Source organism: Anomaloglossus baeobatrachus, chromosome 7, assembly GCF_048569485.1.
Source record: "Anomaloglossus baeobatrachus isolate aAnoBae1 chromosome 7, aAnoBae1.hap1, whole genome shotgun sequence".
Classification (NCBI taxonomy): domain Eukaryota; kingdom Metazoa; phylum Chordata; class Amphibia; order Anura; family Aromobatidae; genus Anomaloglossus; species Anomaloglossus baeobatrachus.
Window position 1 is genome coordinate 296,685,441 of NC_134359.1, and position 18,118 is coordinate 296,703,558.

Consider the following 18,118-nt stretch of genomic DNA (forward strand, 5'->3'; position numbering starts at 1 on the left):
TGAGTGGCAGCCGCAGAGCTCACTTCCTGTTGATTGCTTGTTTGGTCTGAAGGCGGAGAGATAGAAGCTGGCGTTGGCTGGACGCTGGGCTCATGTGACGTCACAACCCCACGTGAGCCCCGGAAATGTGAATCTGGGCACCACCGAAAAGGTGCCGCTATGGGAGGTGAGTATAGGCTTTTTTATTCTACCTGGGGGAAACGTGGAATCAGAAGGGGTTGTCCTAGTAGTGAACAAGGCAACCCCTTAAAGAGGTGGTGGTCCTACTATGTCTTGACACTTTTCTAAAAGTAGGTGGAACTGGCAGGGAGTGTAGGAACCTAAGTTTAGACTACGCTGGTTAAAAACTAAAGACCGTACTGCACGAGGCAAGATTACGTAGGTCAAGCACCGAAGACAGAATACCAACTCCAGAAGACCACCCGAGTGAATTGGGCTATTGCTTCCTGTTAAGACGTACGGTACATAGTGGGAGAGAGTTAACCACTGATATTGGACTTGCCCCCTAGCGTGTAACTCTACAGTTCAGTCAAAGCCAGTATGTTTAGAAGTTTAGAAGACAAATGCTTTGACTACTGTTGATCTTAGAATTATCCATTACGTAATAGCTTAGAAAAGCTAGTATACTACATTGCAATCAATATTTGCATAAGATGCATATATTAAGTATAAACTGTGATTGTCCTGTAATCCATTGTATTGCCTGCTTATTGTATTTCAGTGTATTATTCTCACTCTTGAGTAATAATTCTATGTTGTGAGTCACCCATGCCGTCTTCTGTACCGTTGCAACCACCGATCCTGTTTCTTCAAAAGCGCAGCAATGTTTCTTTTTTCATCACGTAGTTCACCACAAGGTGAGTGAATCAATTTGCAGCACCCAGGCCTTGCGAACCACCTCCTATCTGCTGGCATCCATGGCTTCCTGCTTTGATTAGCCACCCTGGTGCCACATCTTATCTGCGCCACACTGCAACGCTGCAAGAGATGCCAACAGTAAGGAATTGGTTCACAGGGCGCCCGTCCAGAGAATACAAAATACTAACTAATCTGCTGGACTGAGGCCCTCCAGAATGTATGCATCTCTACACAGATCTGTTTGTTTCTATGCTGTTTGTGTGGCGCCCCTGACCTGGTCAGGCACCACTGAGTACTGCACCCATGCTGGGGACAGTACAAACAGGTAATCCAGAAGGCTGACCGAGGTGTGACTACACAGGCGCATAGTGATCAGGTCTCACACATGTACCTTTGGGAGGACCCCTGGGGATCCCAGGAGGGGGCGAAGCCGGTGCGAAGCCTCCATCTCCACTCAAGGGGTGTGGTAGAGAGCCTGGTTGCTAGGTGACGTAGGCAAGAACAGGAGAGGAGGGAACAGTGAGTCAGTTTAGTGTGCAGCTCAGGGAAAGCAGACATGAGGAGCAGACCCTGGAGCTGTTGCAGTCTAACAGCGTCCGCGCAGTGACTACCGACGGGGGAGAACGGTCACCTGGTAGTGCTGCCCGAAATCCACACACAGCTAAAGAGAGAGCAACGGAGTGGAAAGTAAGGAGACTGTCAGGGAGTTACCAGGCCCAAACGGGTAGCAGGTCCCAGTGCGGAGATAGATCCAGCTTTCTTCTGCCAAACCTGCTTGAGGGGGCACTTCAAACCCCCAAGACAACACCACAGAGTCTGCAGCCACGTAGCCACAGTTAGGGCCCATAGGTCACAGGAGGCAAGCAGCTGGAGTGATCTGGTCCAGGCTACAAGCAAACGGGCCGAAACGAGGGGAGCAGTTACTTCCCTGGGTGACCCCCATAGGGACTAAAAGTCGGGGTTACCACAAACCACAGAAGGGCTAAGGAAGGCGAGTCGGTAGCCACCCTCATCAGTCAGCCTGAAGGATACCTGGTTCCAGCCTGGTTCATCCCAGCTACGCCCGGGTTACTCACCCTGCCATCAACAGTGAGTAAAACCCCTGAAAGACATTCTGCTTGTGTTGAGTTATTCTGCGCCTTGTGGTTCCACACACTTACACAGGGTCCTGGGGCTTGCCTCACTCTCAGGAGGCTATTACAACTGACTGCACCCACCATCAGCCCCAGGCATCCCTTAATCTGCAGTGGCGGTCCCCACTGACCGCAATTCTGAGAGTGGCGTCACGACAATCCTAAATAGAAGATCTCCTACCTGTGACAAGATCCAGCTGCGTGGAGTCCCTGAAGGTAATGCACCGACACAACACTGGAGGGGCTTCACATCTGGCGTCACGAACAGGATAAGGACTAGACCTGTTCAGACAGGTGACCATGTGCCTGGGCGGTCCGCTTGAAAAATTGGAAGCGCCGCCATATTGCCACCATGAAAAGCGCGCTGAAAAACAACAGCAGCCCGCGCTGGGAGAAGTTACCGCCCACGAAGAGGTGTGGCTACCCAGAGATCCCCTGCAGAGTCCTGACCTCGCAAGTGATGGGAGCGGAGGCGTTCAGAGACGTCGGGACAGAAAGGGAGCCATAAGCCTGCTGCTGGGAGAGGAGTTGCAGGAAGTGAAGGAATTGGCACTTCGGCTGCAAGAAGAAGTCAGAAGTCTGCTGCTGAGAGAAGACCTGGAGAGCAGCGTCGGCGCGGTGAAGATGGCGTCTGAAGATAGGAGCCCAGAGCCGGGTTCCGCTGCCTGGTGGGCCCGGGAGCTTGCCCAGTTCAGTGACCGGCTGGAGGCGAGAATCGTGCAACAGATCAGAGAGGGACGTGCGGAGCTTCTGGAGATGGCTGCAGCGGTTCAGGCCTATGAGAGGGGAACCGCACGACGAGTGCCAGACCGAGCGGCGACGACTCAGACCCCGATGGTGCCACCGATGGGTGAGTCCAGTGTTGCCCTTGCCAGCGCGAGTGCCCCGACCCCTGCTGCCACGCCTGCGGTCCCTGAAGAGGCGCCCGGCGCGGCGACGCTGAACCAGTCCGCAGCCACGCCAGGTGCAGCCCGCCAAGTCCAGGCCGCAGAAGCGCCCAGCCCGGCCCGCCAAGATCCCTCCGCAGCCGCGACCCTCCTCCACGCCGCAGGTGTGACGCTGACCCAGGCCGCCGCCATGCTAGGCCCGGCCCGCCAAGACCCCACCGCAGCAGCGACGCTCGTCCGCGCCGCAAGTGAGGTGCTGAACCAGGCCGCAGCCACGTCAGGTGCGGCCCGCCAAGCCCAGATCGCCGCAGCGATGCCCTGCCCGGCCCACCAAGAACCGGCCACAGTAGCGATGCCCGCTAAGACTCCAGCTGCGACCCTGATTGAGACTGCAACAGCGACGCTGATCCAGGCCGCCGCCATGCAGGGCACGGCCCACCAAGACAAGACTGTACAATCATTTACCCCGGCCTGCAAGGCCAGAGCAGACACCGCTCCCCAGTCCAAGGAAGTCCCTGCTAGGAAGTCCCTGCTGGGAGAGGACCCCGAATACTGGAAGCTGAAGGCTGATCTAGAGGCCCAGTTCCCACAGGAGATGGTGGACCGGTATCTGCTCCCTCCGCACACCCACAGGAAGACTCCTGCAACATCCACGCCAAAGAGTCCACCGCCCTGGCCTGCTGATGAACACCCATCCCCAGCGCTGCCACCACAGGAGTGCTCAGAAGAACTAAGGGGGAGGGGAGGCCAGGAAGCTGAGAAGCTGACCCCGGAGCCATCAGCAGTGGATCCATGCCCAGAGCCAGAGATGTTGCCATATTCCCGCTGGGATGAAGAGGGTCCGACATCCTCCGCTGAGGAAGATCTGTCCAGATACATCACCTGGGAGTCTGCAAGCAGTGAAGTAGCAACCCAGCAGAATCCAGCCCGCAGGACACGGCGCCGCAGCAGGACAAGGGATCCACCTGCACAGCAGTCTCCAGATAAGAAGGATGAAGTAACAGCCAGAGACTTGGAAGAGAAACGGTCTTTAAGGAGAGCTAAATCCCAGGTCAGAGGCCCACTTTGTCGTGGAATTGTAGAGGAATTTAGTTTAAAATCTGGATACGGTTTCATAGTTGCACCTGGCATGAAAGAAGGCATCTTTGTGAACAGAAGGGACGTTAGAGCCCATTTGCCTAGAGGACATCCAGGAAGAAACTTGCAGATGGGAGATTCAGTGGAGTTTACCAAGCATCAAGGAGAAAGAGGATGGTATGCCCTAGATGTTACACCATGTCCCAGAAATCCCTACAGAAACAAAGAAGAAGAGGAAAGAAAAGACAAAGAACCCATTGATGAGACCACTACAGATGATGACAGAGATGGAGAAAGCAACAGGTGCCACAGCCCTACAGGCCCAAGCCCTGGTGAGGAGGAAGAAGGAGCAAAGTTCATGTAAAGTAAAGTACAGAAGTTAAAGTTTGAAGTTTTGCAACGTTAATGTTCAAGAAATGTGCCCACATGAACTAATGTGAGAAACCCATGAACCTTAAGGCTATGAACTGGCTATAGCCACAAACTCTCGCAGTGTAAATGGTTACCCCAGAGGTACCACCACCAGAGCCAGCCTGTTTAGGGGCCTGGCTCGCCTGCAACCAGGGAGCACGCCTGTTTATGGGGCCTGGCTCTCCACCACAAAGAGGGTACCTGGTCAGCACCAACTGTGGAGGCCGCCTCTACATCCTGCCAGAAGAGGCTGAAGGCGCGGCTCCACCAGGCCAGGTATACCCTGAAACCACCAGCCCATGAAAGCCGCCTCTACATCCTGCCAGAAGTGGCTGAAGGCGCGGCCAACGTGAGAGGGTTTTGGGTGGGTTAACGGACTTGTGGGTGGAGGGTGGTGATGTATGGTACCTGGTGGTTTTAAAACGTTTTACCATGTTTTACTGTTTTATGCATTTTAAAATGTTGTCTTGCAGCCCGAGGACGTGCTGGTGATAACTAAGGGGGAATGTGGCGCCCCTGACCTGGTCAGGCACCACTGAGTACTGCACCCATGCTGGGGACAGTACAAACAGGTAATCCAGAAGGCTGACCGAGGTGTGACTACACAGGCGCATAGTGATCAGGTCTCACACATGTACCTTTGGGAGGACCCCTGGGGATCCCAGGAGGGGGCGAAGCCGGTGCGAAGCCTCCATCTCCACTCAAGGGGTGTGGTAGAGAGCCTGGTTGCTAGGTGACGTAGGCAAGAACAGGAGAGGAGGGAACAGTGAGTCAGTTTAGTGTGCAGCTCAGGGAAAGCAGACGTGAGGAGCAGACCCTGGAGCTGTTGCAGTCTAACAGCGTCCGCGCAGTGACTACCGACGGGGGAGAACGGTCACCTGGTAGTGCTGCCCGAAATCCACACACAGCTAAAGAGAGAGCAACGGAGTGGAAAGTAAGGAGACTGTCAGGGAGTTACCAGGCCCAAACGGGTAGCAGGTCCCAGTGCGGAGATAGATCCAGCTTTCTTCTGCCAAACCTGCTTGAGGGGGCACTTCAAACCCCCAAGACAACACCACAGAGTCTGCAGCCACGTAGCCACAGTTAGGGCCCATAGGTCACAGGAGGCAAGCAGCTGGAGTGATCTGGTCCAGGCTACAAGCAAACGGGCCGAAACGAGGGGAGCAGTTACTTCCCTGGGTGACCCCCATAGGGACTAAAAGTCGGGGTTACCACAAACCACAGAAGGGCTAAGGAAGGCGAGTCGGTAGCCACCCTCATCAGTCAGCCTGAAGGATACCTGGTTCCAGCCTGGTTCATCCCAGCTACGCCCGGGTTACTCACCCTGCCATCAACAGTGAGTAAAACCCCTGAAAGACATTCTGCTTGTGTTGAGTTATTCTGCGCCTTGTGGTTCCACACACTTACACAGGGCCCTGGGGCTTGCCTCACTCTCAGGAGGCTATTACAACTGACTGCACCCACCATCAGCCCCAGGCATCCCTTAATCTGCAGTGGCGGTCCCCACTGACCGCAATTCTGAGAGTGGCGTCACGACAATCCTAAATAGAAGATCTCCTACCTGTGACAAGATCCAGCTGCGTGGAGTCCCTGAAGGTAATGCACCGACACAACACTGGAGGGGCTTCACATTTGCTCTGCCTATAAGTGATATTACCACTTTCTCATTCCACTAGATTCCTTTCCCTTTTCATGGTCGTCTCTTACAGATAGTTTATAGGTAGGAGATAAAGCAACAAAGACATGCAACTACATGTGAGACTGGCTCACAGAGGCCGCATGAGGTACATTAGATACTCGATGTAAACCATGCTTTCTCAATATTAGTCTGAAGCTGTCATGAGTATGTTACGGTCTGATGTAAATTCGGGGGAATCTGGGATGAGAAGGTCACAGCAAATTGTTGATCTCAGATCTGCTTTAGTGTCCGCTTATCGTTTGCCCTGAATTGGAGTGTATGTAAATACATCTGATAATGAAGGGGTTAAGGTCCATTTCTATCCTGCAGTGATCTAACAGGTAGTTGTAACCTCAGCTGCAGCCACTTCCTTCTGCTATAAGTATCCACTCCTCACTCCTCCCTATGCTGGCTATAGCTCATACCTATGCTGTCCACTTAGAAGGAGCCAGTGTTTTGAGAACCTGAGGGTTCACTTCTGTTGCAGGTGAGAAGTTCCAGAGTGTTATTTTTTGTCTTTCCCCACCTGTTTCTCTTACTTTCCTTGTGTTGTCTTTTTGCAGTGGTGAGACTAGGGTCTTTCTGGCCTCTACTCAGGGTGAGTTCAGGACCAGCTAGGGCCTAGGCATGTGACGGTGCATGGAGGGAATGACCCATCTAGAGACATTAGGGAGTGCAGGGATCAGCCTCAGGTGAGTGTACCTAGTGCTAGGACCAGGGTCTTCCATTGTACTGCTACCCTGGTGTTCCCTCTGTTCTGTGTTGCACCGCTTGGCGGCAGTCCTCTTGTACCTGCCATGACACCTGTAGTCACATCGTGACAGGTGTGTTCCACTCCCCCTGCTCCCCACTTGCCATGTGTGTTCATGAAGATTGACATTTTGGCTGGCAGTGATGTTTCACCGCTGTTCCGAGCTTTGTGCTCTATACCACTAGTATATAAGACAGCTTTGTCTCTGCAGCATCAGATGCTTTGATCCTGCCGCTTCAGGCCAGTGCTTGTAAGCGCTGTACTCCTGGCTGAGGGGACTGACCACTGCTGTCAGTTTGCAGATGGGGCAGGTGACCCAGGTGAAGAGCAGCAAACTATAAAATTAAAAATGCCTCTTTTTTTTTTCAAAAAAGGGGCTATTTTTTAAACTTTTCTATTTGGCTGATCTATCATAGCTTCCAGATGTTCTGGATGCAGTGGCCAGTCCTGAGTTATGGAGATATCCCGACGGTCATTCTGGCCATGCGAATCACTGTATGTCTTACTGAGTAGAAGACGCTGCCATGTTTCCTCGGTTCTTCCTCCTCCTGCACATCTCTGTGCTCTGCCCCTATATACAGACATTCATTCAATTACAAAGTTCAGATTTTTTTTTTATTTCCAAAAGTTTTATTTTAAAAGAGGAATTACAACTAGGTAATGGGAAGAATAAGGAGAATACATTACAATATTTGAGGAATACAATATACTGCAGGTAACTGGTAAGGGAATGGGAGGGGAGAAATGGGAAAGTAAACTTTCATTGGGAAAACCAGGGAAGAAGGGCAGGAAAAAGGAAGAGGAAGGGAAGAGAACATTTATATAAATTGTGAAAATATAGCTGTTAAAATTAGAGTTGAGCGCGGTTCGCGGTTCTCCAGTTCGTGGTTCGAGTGATTTTGGGGGCTGTTCTAGATCGAACTAGAACTCGAGCTAAAGTTCGATAGTTCTAGTTACGTTCGAGAACGGTTCTAGCAGCAAAAAGCAGGGCTTTTTACAGCTACAGTGTGCAGGAGCCATCGCTGGCAGCCTGCCAGAAGCTGGTAACCAAGATAAACATCGGGTATCCAACCAAAGCGCTTTGGTTAGTAACCCGATATTTATCCTAGTTACATGTGCAGGAAGCCGACACTTCCCCGCTCAGCTGGCGCCGCTCCCTCCTGCACGCGGCATGTACACATACATACACACACACACACACTCACACTCACCTGTCCCCAGCCATGCAGTCCATGACACTGACGTCCTCAGCGCCACATTACCCCGCTAGGCTCCACCCACTTCGCACTCCGCCGCCAGCACACATGGCTCCGCCCACCTGGCACTCTGCACACATAGCGCTGCTAGGCTCCGCCCACCTGGCACTCTGCACACATCGTCCCGCTAGGCTCCACCCACCTGACACTCTGCACACATTACCCCGCTAGGCTCTGCCCACCTGTCACTCTGCACACATGGTCCCGCTAGGCTCCGCCCACCTTGCACTCTGCACACATTGCCCCGCTAGGCTCTGCCCACCTGTCACTCTGCACACATTACCCCGCTAGGCTCCGCCCACCTGACACTCTGCACACAATACCCCACTAGGCTCCGCCCACCTGGCACTCTGCACACATTACCCCGCTAGGCTCCACCCACCTGGCACTCTGCACACATAGTCCCGCTAGGCTCCGCCCACCTGTCACTCTGCACACATGGTCCCGCTAGGCTCTGCCCACCTGGCACTCTGCACACATTGCCCCGCTAGGCTCCGCCCACCTGGCACTCTGCACACATTACCCCGCTAGGCTCCGCCCACCTGGCACTCTGCACACATGGTCCCGCTCGGCTTACCTGCGGTGATGAAGTCCCGACCTCAGCGCTGTCACTGTCCTCCATGGCCGCTACTTGTCACATCACCTTCTCTCACTTCCGACCCGAGACTGACTAGCGGTGACGTCACGGGCCTCTTGCGATACTTGGCTGTGAAGGTCATTGAACTCAGTGACAGGTGCTGTCAGCAGTGCAGGAGATCAGCGCAGGTAATGTACCTCGCTGACAGCAGCACTTGTCATCCCCTGCAGTGACCTGGGCTGACCCATTGATGTTAGCTCAGGTCACTGCACTGCTCTCCCAGCCAATGGGGAACATCCTGCTCTTCATTGACTGGGACAGTGTGGATCGTCATGGTAACGGCTTGGATTACACCAGACCTGGATTTGTTTTTCTTTCTAATAAATTGGTTAAAGAGAGAATGTATTGGGGAGTGTTTTTTCAAATAAAAATGTGTTTGTCGTCTATTTTTTTTTATTACTGACTGGGTTGGTGATGTCGGGTATCTGATAGACGCCTGACCTCACCAACCGCAGGGCTTGGTGCCAGGTGACATTACACATCTGGTACTAACCCCATATATTACCCCGTTTGCCACCGCACCAGGGCACGGGATGAGCTGGGGCGAAGCACCAGGATTGGCGCATCTAATGGATGCGCCACTTCTGGGGCGGCTGCGGCCTGCTATTTTTAGGCTGGGGAGAGTCCAATAACCATGGACCTCCTTAGTCTGAGAATATCAGACCCCAGCTGTCTGCTTTACCTTGGCTGGTGATCCAATTTTGGGGGGACCCCTACGTGTTTTTTTTTTTTTAATTATTTATTTAATTTAAAATAACAGCATGGGGTGCCTCAGTTTTGGATTACCAGCCAAGGTGAAGCTGCCAGCTGTGGTCTGTAGGCTGCAGCCGTCTGCTTTACCCTAGCTGGCTACAAAAATAGGGGGAACCCTACGTCATTTTTTTTTTTTCATTTTTTTGGCTAAATACAAAGCTAAGCACCCCTTAGTGCCACATGAAAGGCACCAAAGGGTGCAAAATTACAAAATGCAGGAGAGTGGGACATTATGTGTCTTTCTGCCATTATAATGACAGAAAAGACTGATATGAAGTGTACAAGCACAAGAAAATCACCAGAGCGCTCTACGCTGTGAAAAGCAGTAGAAAATGGCACTGGAGTGAACATGTGACCGTCTCATGTAGGTTGAAGCTATGGATCCTGGGTAAATTTATGTATTTTCCCTCCTTCAGTTTTTTTGCAGTACGCAAAAAAAACAGAAGGCACACGGATGACAAACAGATGACATACGGACCGTCTACGGAACGGAAACTGGATGCACCCGTGAAAAAAACCGGACTGTTTTTTGCAGACTGCAAAAATGGATCGGTCGTGTTAATGTAGCCTTATTCTGATCTGCCGTTTATAAACAGCAGGCAGAACTAAGTGAATAGCGCCCCCCAGCGTCAGAAAATCTCTGGGGTTTCAGGGCTAGCTGAGACCCTGGAGATCATGATTCAGGACGGTTTTTCCAGTCCCCGCTCACGTGATCACAGGTATACACCGTACACCGATGATCACGTTACAGTAAATGACAGTGTCGGTAAAAAATTATTTATCTCCCATCTGGCATGAACAAACATGATAAATCTCCTCCCCGGTCCCCTCCGGTCCCCCCGGTGTCGCCCCCCCTGATGCCCTCCCAGAAATCCAAGATGGCCGCGCGCACAGCAGCGCGCCGGCCGCATTCACCCTACTCCTCTGATTTCTGTCGCATGTGCCATGACACATGCAACAGAAAACTCCTCCCCAGGCCCTGCCAGGTCACCCCCTATAACGCCACCGGTGTTCCCCGGTGTCCCACGGTACCTGTGCAGCGTTGATCCCCCGCGGCCCTCTCCTTCACAATAGACGCTGCCGCATGCACAGAGCGGCTGTCAGCTCAAGTTCCTGTGTTCAGACACAGTGAGTGGTGGTTATGCATCTGTAAGCTAAATGGGCGGCACGGTGGCTCAGTGGTTAGTACTGCAGTCTTGCAGCGCTGAAATCCTGGGTTCAATTCCCACCAAGGACACCATCTGCAAGCAGTTTGTATGTTCTACCTGTGTTTGCGTGGGTTTCCTCCCACACTCCAAAGACATACAGATAGGGAATTTAGATTGTGAGCCCCAATGGGGGACAGTGTTCGCAATGAATGCAAAGCGCTATGGAATTAGTAGCGCTAAATAAATAAATAAATTATTATTATTACTGCAATGCCCTGCTCATGAGGTAAGGAACATAGTTGATCAGGAGAGCTATATACTACATTTCCAAATGGAGGCATTTGATTGAATAGTTGACTTGCTGAACGACTACCAAACATGAGAGTCCGTTATACGCCACAAGAAAACACATCTAAATAGCGAGCTCTGTTGTTTAGTATTCATTCAGCTGGATAACTGACCTTAAAGGGGTATTCCATCTCCAAGATCCTATCCCCAATGTATAGTAGGTGGAATAGCAATAATATCAGCAAATACCAATATTTGGAAATGTAGAATAGTTCTCCTGATTAGGCATGCCCTTACCTCATGAGCAGGGCATTGCAGCTTTGGTAGCAACCGTTACGACATGGACTCTGCTGCTGTGGACCCGGGGAGAGTGGGTGCAGATTTATTGCACCCACACTCCTCACATGGAGGGTCTGCACTCCTAGAAAATGGGGGATACGTTCCCGTTTTTTCCTTACAATAAATTTGTGAAAGAGGGAATGTTTTGGGGAGTTTTCTTTCAAATACATTTTTTTTGTCGATTTTTTTTTTTTTTTTTTTTGTTAGTACTGACAGTTTATGATGTCGGGTATCTGATAGACGCCATGACATCACAAACTGCTGGGCTTGATGTCAGGTGACTTTACAACTAGTATCAACCCCATTTATTACCCCGTTTGCCACTGCACCAGGGCCCGGGATGAGCTGGGGTGAAGCGCCAGGAGTGGCGCATCTAGTGCATGCGCCACTTCTGGGGCGCCTGCGGCCTGCTATTTTTAGGCTGTGAAGGCCCAATAACTATGGACCTTCCCACCCTGAGAATACCAGACCACAGCTGTCCGATTTTATCTTGGCTGGTGATCCAATTTGGGGGGGACCCTACTTTTATTTTGTAATTATTATTATTTATAAAATAATTATAAAAAAAGAGCCTGGGGTGACTTCCACATTGGATCCCCAACCACGGTAAAGCTGCCAGCTGTGGTTTTCAGGCTACAGCCGTCTGCTTTACCCTAGCTGGCTATCAAAAATGGGGGGACCCAACATCATTTTTTTTTTTTAACTATTTTTTTAAATAAAAAAAATTAATGGGCTTCCCTGTATTTTGATTGCCAGGCAGATGGGGGTGGCAACCCGTAGCTGTCTGCTTTATCTGCACTGAGAATCAAAAATACCGCGGAGCGCTACGTCATTTTTTTTAAAGATTTACTTTTACAGCACTGTCATGTCAGGCAATCAAAATACAGGGAAGCCCTTTTTGTTTTTAGTTATTTAAATAAATAATTAAAAAAAAATATATATGGGCTCCCGCTGCATTTTTTTGTATTGCTAGCTAAGGGTAATCCAAGCAGCTACTGGCTGCTAACCCCCACTGCTTGGTGTTACCTTCACTGGCAATGGAAAATCCAGGGAAGCATTTTTTATTTTTTTTGCCAAAATACTCCAAACAAAATGACGTGCGCTTCGCCATATTTTTGTATGCTAGCCAGGTACAGCAGGCAGGTATGGGCTGCCCCCAACCCCCAGCTGCCTATTTGTACCCGGCTGGGAACTAAAAATATAGGGAAGCCCTTTTTTTAATTAATTCATTAATTTTATGAAATAATTAAAAAAAAAAAACGACGTAGGCTTCGCCCCATTTTTGTGTCCAGCCGGGTACAACTAGGCAGCTGGGGATTGGAATCCACAGCACAGGTTAGCCCAAGGTTTCTGGGCCCCTCTGCTGAGAATTGCAGTCCGCAGCCGCCCCAGAAAATGGCGCTCTCATAGAAGCGCCATCTGGCGCTATATCCAACTCTTCCAACAGCCCTGGAGCCGGGTGGCTTGTTGGGTAATCATGAGTTAATACTGGCTTTGTTTTACTAGCCAGTATTAAGCCAGAGATTCTTAATGTCAGGCATGTTTGACCCGGCCATTAAGAATCTCCAATAAAGGGTTAAAAAAAAACACCACACAGAGAAAAAAATACTTTAATAGAAATAAATACACAGACACATTAGAGACTCCATCTTTATTACCCCCTGTCACCCCTCCACGATCCTGCTCGTCTGTCTTCTTTCCCCTTCAACACATGCAGCTCTGCTCCATCAGACAGCACAGCTGCATGGGGGAAGACGCTGTGCTCCGTGCAGAAATCACTGTGAGACTGACCACAGGCTCCCGGTTGTAAGCGGTGGCACGGGTTGCCATAGCAACGCTGCTCCGATCACGTGATTCCGGTGCCGCTGCGTGCTGGTAGCGGGACGTCCCCGTCACCGCTACCAAGCGCGTTGCTATGGCAATGGTGATCTCCGTGATTGACCGGCTGTGTCAGCCGGTCAGGAGCCGCTTCTGCGGACACTGGTAACTACGGTAAACATCGGGTAACCCAGAAGCCCTTTCCTTGGTTACCCGATGTTTACCGTAGTTACCAGCATCCGCCGCTCTCACGCTGCTAGTGCCAGCCCCCTGCACACATAGCCAGACTACACATCGGGTGAAATTAACCCGCTGTGTACTGTAACTAGGAGTGCAGGGAGCCAGCGCTAAGCGGTGTGCGCTGATAACCAAGGTAAATATCGGGTTGGTTACCCGATATTTACCTTAGTTACCAAGCGCAGCATCGCTTCCACGTGTGCTGCTTGCTGGGGGCTGTGGTCACTGGTTGCTGGTGAGATCTGCCTGTGTGACAGCTCACCAGCAACCCGTGCAACGACGCTCCAGCGATCCCTGCCAGGTCAGGTTGCTGGTGGGATTGCTGGAGCGTTGCTTAGTGTGACGGTACCTTAAGGGAACGGGGAAGCAGAACGGGGAGTCGAGCTAGAGCATGTCTCCGGTACACGGCGATACACAAACGTGCACCGTGTAACAGAGAGATGCAATGACAGGTCCTACATGACGCGTCATAGTCATGTGACCAGTCTGTAGCCAATGAGATAACAGGCACGTGACTGGTCACATGGCTATTTTTCACGTCACGATAGGTCCTGCATCACTGCTGGCAGTGCTGGTTACCGGGAGGATTCAGCGATCATTGGATGGAATAGCGGCAGGAGACAGAGTGCAGGAGGGATCGCGGGGACCGGTAAGTGTTATGGCAATGTTTATTAACTGTATGTGTACATTTATAATGTGCTTTTATGTGTTTGTGATTGCCTCCTATTGTTTCCTATGCGGTTCGAGTTCAGTTCGCCGAACCGAACTCGAACGAGACGCCCGTTCGGCGAATCGAACTCGAGCCGAACCGCAGCCGGTTCGCTCATCTCTAGTTAAAATATAATGTAAATTAGAAATTTATAAAATACAATTCTGTAGAAGCAAAAGCTAAATACAAACAATTAATTGAACGTAACAGTTATATAGTGAAATAAAACATTAGAAGTCAGGGAAAGAAAGAAGGAAAGAAAGAAAGAAAGAAAGAAAGGACAGAAAGAAAGAAAGAACAGAAAGAAAGAGAAAGAAAGGACGGAAAGAAAGTAAGGAGAGAAAAAATTAAGTGATGTAATAGAAAATGTGTAATAAAAAGAAACATTTTTTTAAAGATTCTTTCAATATCCATATAACATTTATATAACATTTGTGCGGGTAATCTTATAGTTATCTACAAAGAGAATATAAAATCAACTTCAATCCCTCACAAAAAAAAAAAATATATAATATTGTTTATAAGATTTTCTAAGTAGGATGTTTTTAAAGAATTTTTAAAGAACCTTAAAGATTTTTTAATATCCATACAACTCTTTTTATACATTTACGGTATACATGATATATATTTTTTAACAAAAATATCTATTTTACACGTAACAATTAGAGGCTATGTGCCCACGGTGCATTTTTTCATGCGTTTCTGCAGCATTTAAAACTGCACCTTTTTAGTGCCAAAATGCCTGCGTTTTGATTTTCCAGCAAAGTCTATGGAAAATAGGGTTTTCCTGTGCCCACCATGCATTTAAAAACGCAGCGTTAAATTTGCATATTTTGTGGCAAAAACCATGCGTTCTTAAAAGCAGCATGTCAGTTGTTTTTGCCATTTGAGGTGCGTTTAGATAACATAGAAGTCAATGAGAAACAGGGAGTAACCAAGAAACGTCAAAATTCCAGCGTTTTACATGCTTTTTAGGTGCAGAAAACATGCGCTTTGGACATCAAAATAATGATTTCATATGTCCCTTTACACACACACATAAGCCGACATTTAAATTAATGAAAAATAAGAAGTTATTGCTATTTTTTCAATAAATAGTATATTACCGCTATAATTTAATGAAATATGTCTATTTTCTTGTTTAATTCTTTATATTAATATGTTTGGGGTTTTTTCTCTTTTTTTCACTGTGTTTGACAGATTAAACTTTATTTAGCAGTGTCCTGATGTTCAAAACGCATCTGTCAAAACGCAGGTGGGAAAGCATGCAAAAAGCGCTAAAAACGCATCAAAAATGCGGTAAATACGCATGCGTTTTTAGTGCTATTTTGTGGTCAAAAGCAACTTTGACAAAATCAATTACTGCCAGAGGGTGCGTTTAGAAATGCAGGGACCTCGACGCTACGTGGGCACATAGCCAGAAACTGTTTTAATTAATTTATATATTTTTTTTTTCCTCACATGGAAGACTAAAAGAAAAAAACTTTCATAGGTTCATTTAATATTATTTTTCTACATTTATAAAGCACATAATTTTTTACAATTTAATTTTAAAGCTATTGCTTCCTCATTCACTATTGTCAGCCTAAATACAGTGTGTGTTTATCAATTATCTTAGTCTTTCACCACACCTTTCAGCTAATTTGTTCATAAAAGAACCTTTTCTATATAAGGGGATATTACTGTATTTTTCGGATTATAAGACGCACTTTTCCTCTCAAAAATTTGAGAGGAAAATGAGGGGTGCGTCTTAAAATCCGAATGTAGCTTACCGGGTGCTGCCGGCGCTGATCAGTACGGCGCCGTTGTGTGCATCAGGCGGCGCAAACTCTGTTCTGCGCAGCTGCTCTGTTCTGCTCGGCGTGCGGCTGCTCTGTTCTGCTTGACTCGGCGCACGGCTGTTCTAGTCTGCACGGCTCGGCGTGCGGCTGCTCTGGTCTGCTCGGCTCGGCGCGCGGCTGCTCTGGTCTGTTTGGCTCGGCGCACGGCTGCCCTGTGCAGCAGGCGGTCATTCTGAAGATGTCGGCGGTCAGGGATTCAAATAATGGTGCCTAGAGTTAGCGCCTGCGCAGATGGAGCTCTCAGCTCAAGCTCTCATCTGCGCATGCGCCGACTCCAGCCGCCATTATTTGAAGCCCTCTTCATAGACCGCTGACACCTTCAGAATGACTCACCTTCCCCCCCCCGCACAGAGCAGAGCGGCGTCACCGGCCCCGCACAGAGCAGAGCGGCGTCACCGGCCCCGCACAGAGCAGAGCGGCGTCACCGGCCCCGCACAGAGCAGAGCGGCGTCACCGACCCGCACAGAGCAGAGGCCGCAGTGAGTATCTGGGCCCCCCTCTGTACCATTGTCAGCATCACCGTACTCCAGTACCGTCCCTGCCTTCTGTGACTCCCGTTCCGCTGCTGCCCCCTCTCCCTGGTAAAACACCACCAGATTATAAAAGGGACCCCATATTTTTTTTTCACCTTTTTTTTTTTTTTCTCCAAATTTGAGGTATGTCTTATAATCCAGTGCGTCTTATAAAATGAAAAATACGGAATATGGTTTTTATGTTATTGCTTATATTATACCTGAAGAAGGCTTGCGAGCCGAAACGCGTTGTATGTGGATTATGTGAACATCAATTAATAATTTTTAAAAAGGATCACCCCACTTTGGCCTCCTATGGAAGCGCAATCACACAGCCTGTATTTTTTATGGTTCGGATTTGTGGTGCCTATGTGAATCCAAAGGAGGATTCTCTCATAGTGTCCAGGGATTGCTGCAAGCCAAGAGGGGCCAGTTGCCGTGGCTCAATACAGCTACTTTCAAGGTGAATTATACCTTCAAAAAGGTGAGCATTGAATTAATTTATATCCAAGTCTTTTCACCATTTACTGCACTTAGGTCAGCGCCGCACTTGTCTTCCCTTTTGTACCCATCCAGGTAAACTATTCAATTTATCATACAGTGTACTGGCATGCGCTGAATCCGGCAAACCAGCGAAAAGCCGGACGTGTGAAACTAGACTTACTGCACAACGAACACCGACCCCCACGCCCCCAAGAAACAATGGAAGAATTGCACTTTTTTTCACCATTTTGCCCCAGTTGAATTTTTTTCCTCCATTTTTTTTAAATGATTGGTGTCAATCACAACTACAACCCATCCTGCGAGGGAAAAAAAAATCTTCTTCAAAGGTTACATCAACGGAAAAATAAAAATCCTATGGCTTTGGAAGAAAGGATAAAATCAAAAAGTTATAAAATAAAATTTGCTCTGTAATAAATGGGTTAAATTTATATTTTTTTTGAAGCAGCTGCTATTAAATATTTATTTTATTTTTATTTTATTTTTTTTTTTTTAAACCTCCACATCTTGTGGTTTTCTAATTTTTCCACTACAAAGACTTGTAAGATCTAATGATGTCGATGTCAGCAATAATTGAAATAATAAGAGTCCGACCTCTCCTGATCCGTAGAATGGATTATGTCTGATTCCCTGACACTCATGGCTATATTTTAAAGACTGAGCAGCTCTGTTTGTTTATAGATCATGCTTCTATTAAAAAAATAATAATTTATGTAAACATGCACAAACAGATTTTTCATTTCAGGTCCTTTTTTTTTCTTTATATTTCTTTTTTTTTTTTATAATAATAAATTTCACCATTTTGACTTTGTAGAAATCACTTCCCAGCAGTCATTTCATTATCATCATGATAATTATCATTAGTCAATATAATTAGTCATGATAATTATCATCACAGGATTATAACGATGCTTCCCTATTATTTATAAAACCTAAAAAAAAAATTAAAAAAAATACCTTGGACAATATATCACAAAATAATCCTATTTAGTTAAAAAAAGATTCTGCACCATAGATTCTATTAAATTCTGGCGGAGGAAGAGGCCGACGCTTAGGCTGTGTTCACACACTGCGTTTTTTACCTGCGTTTTTGGTCCGTTTTTGCTGCAGAAATTTCTTAAGAAATTCTTGTAACCTTTCTGCAGACATTCCCCAGCAAAACCTATGGAAAAAAAAAATTAGCTGTGCGCACACTGCGTTTTTTTCTTAAGAAAATTCTTTCAGTAGATTTTCTTAAGAAAAAGAATGAGCAGTCGCTTCTTTTCTGCAGCTCACTGCGTTATT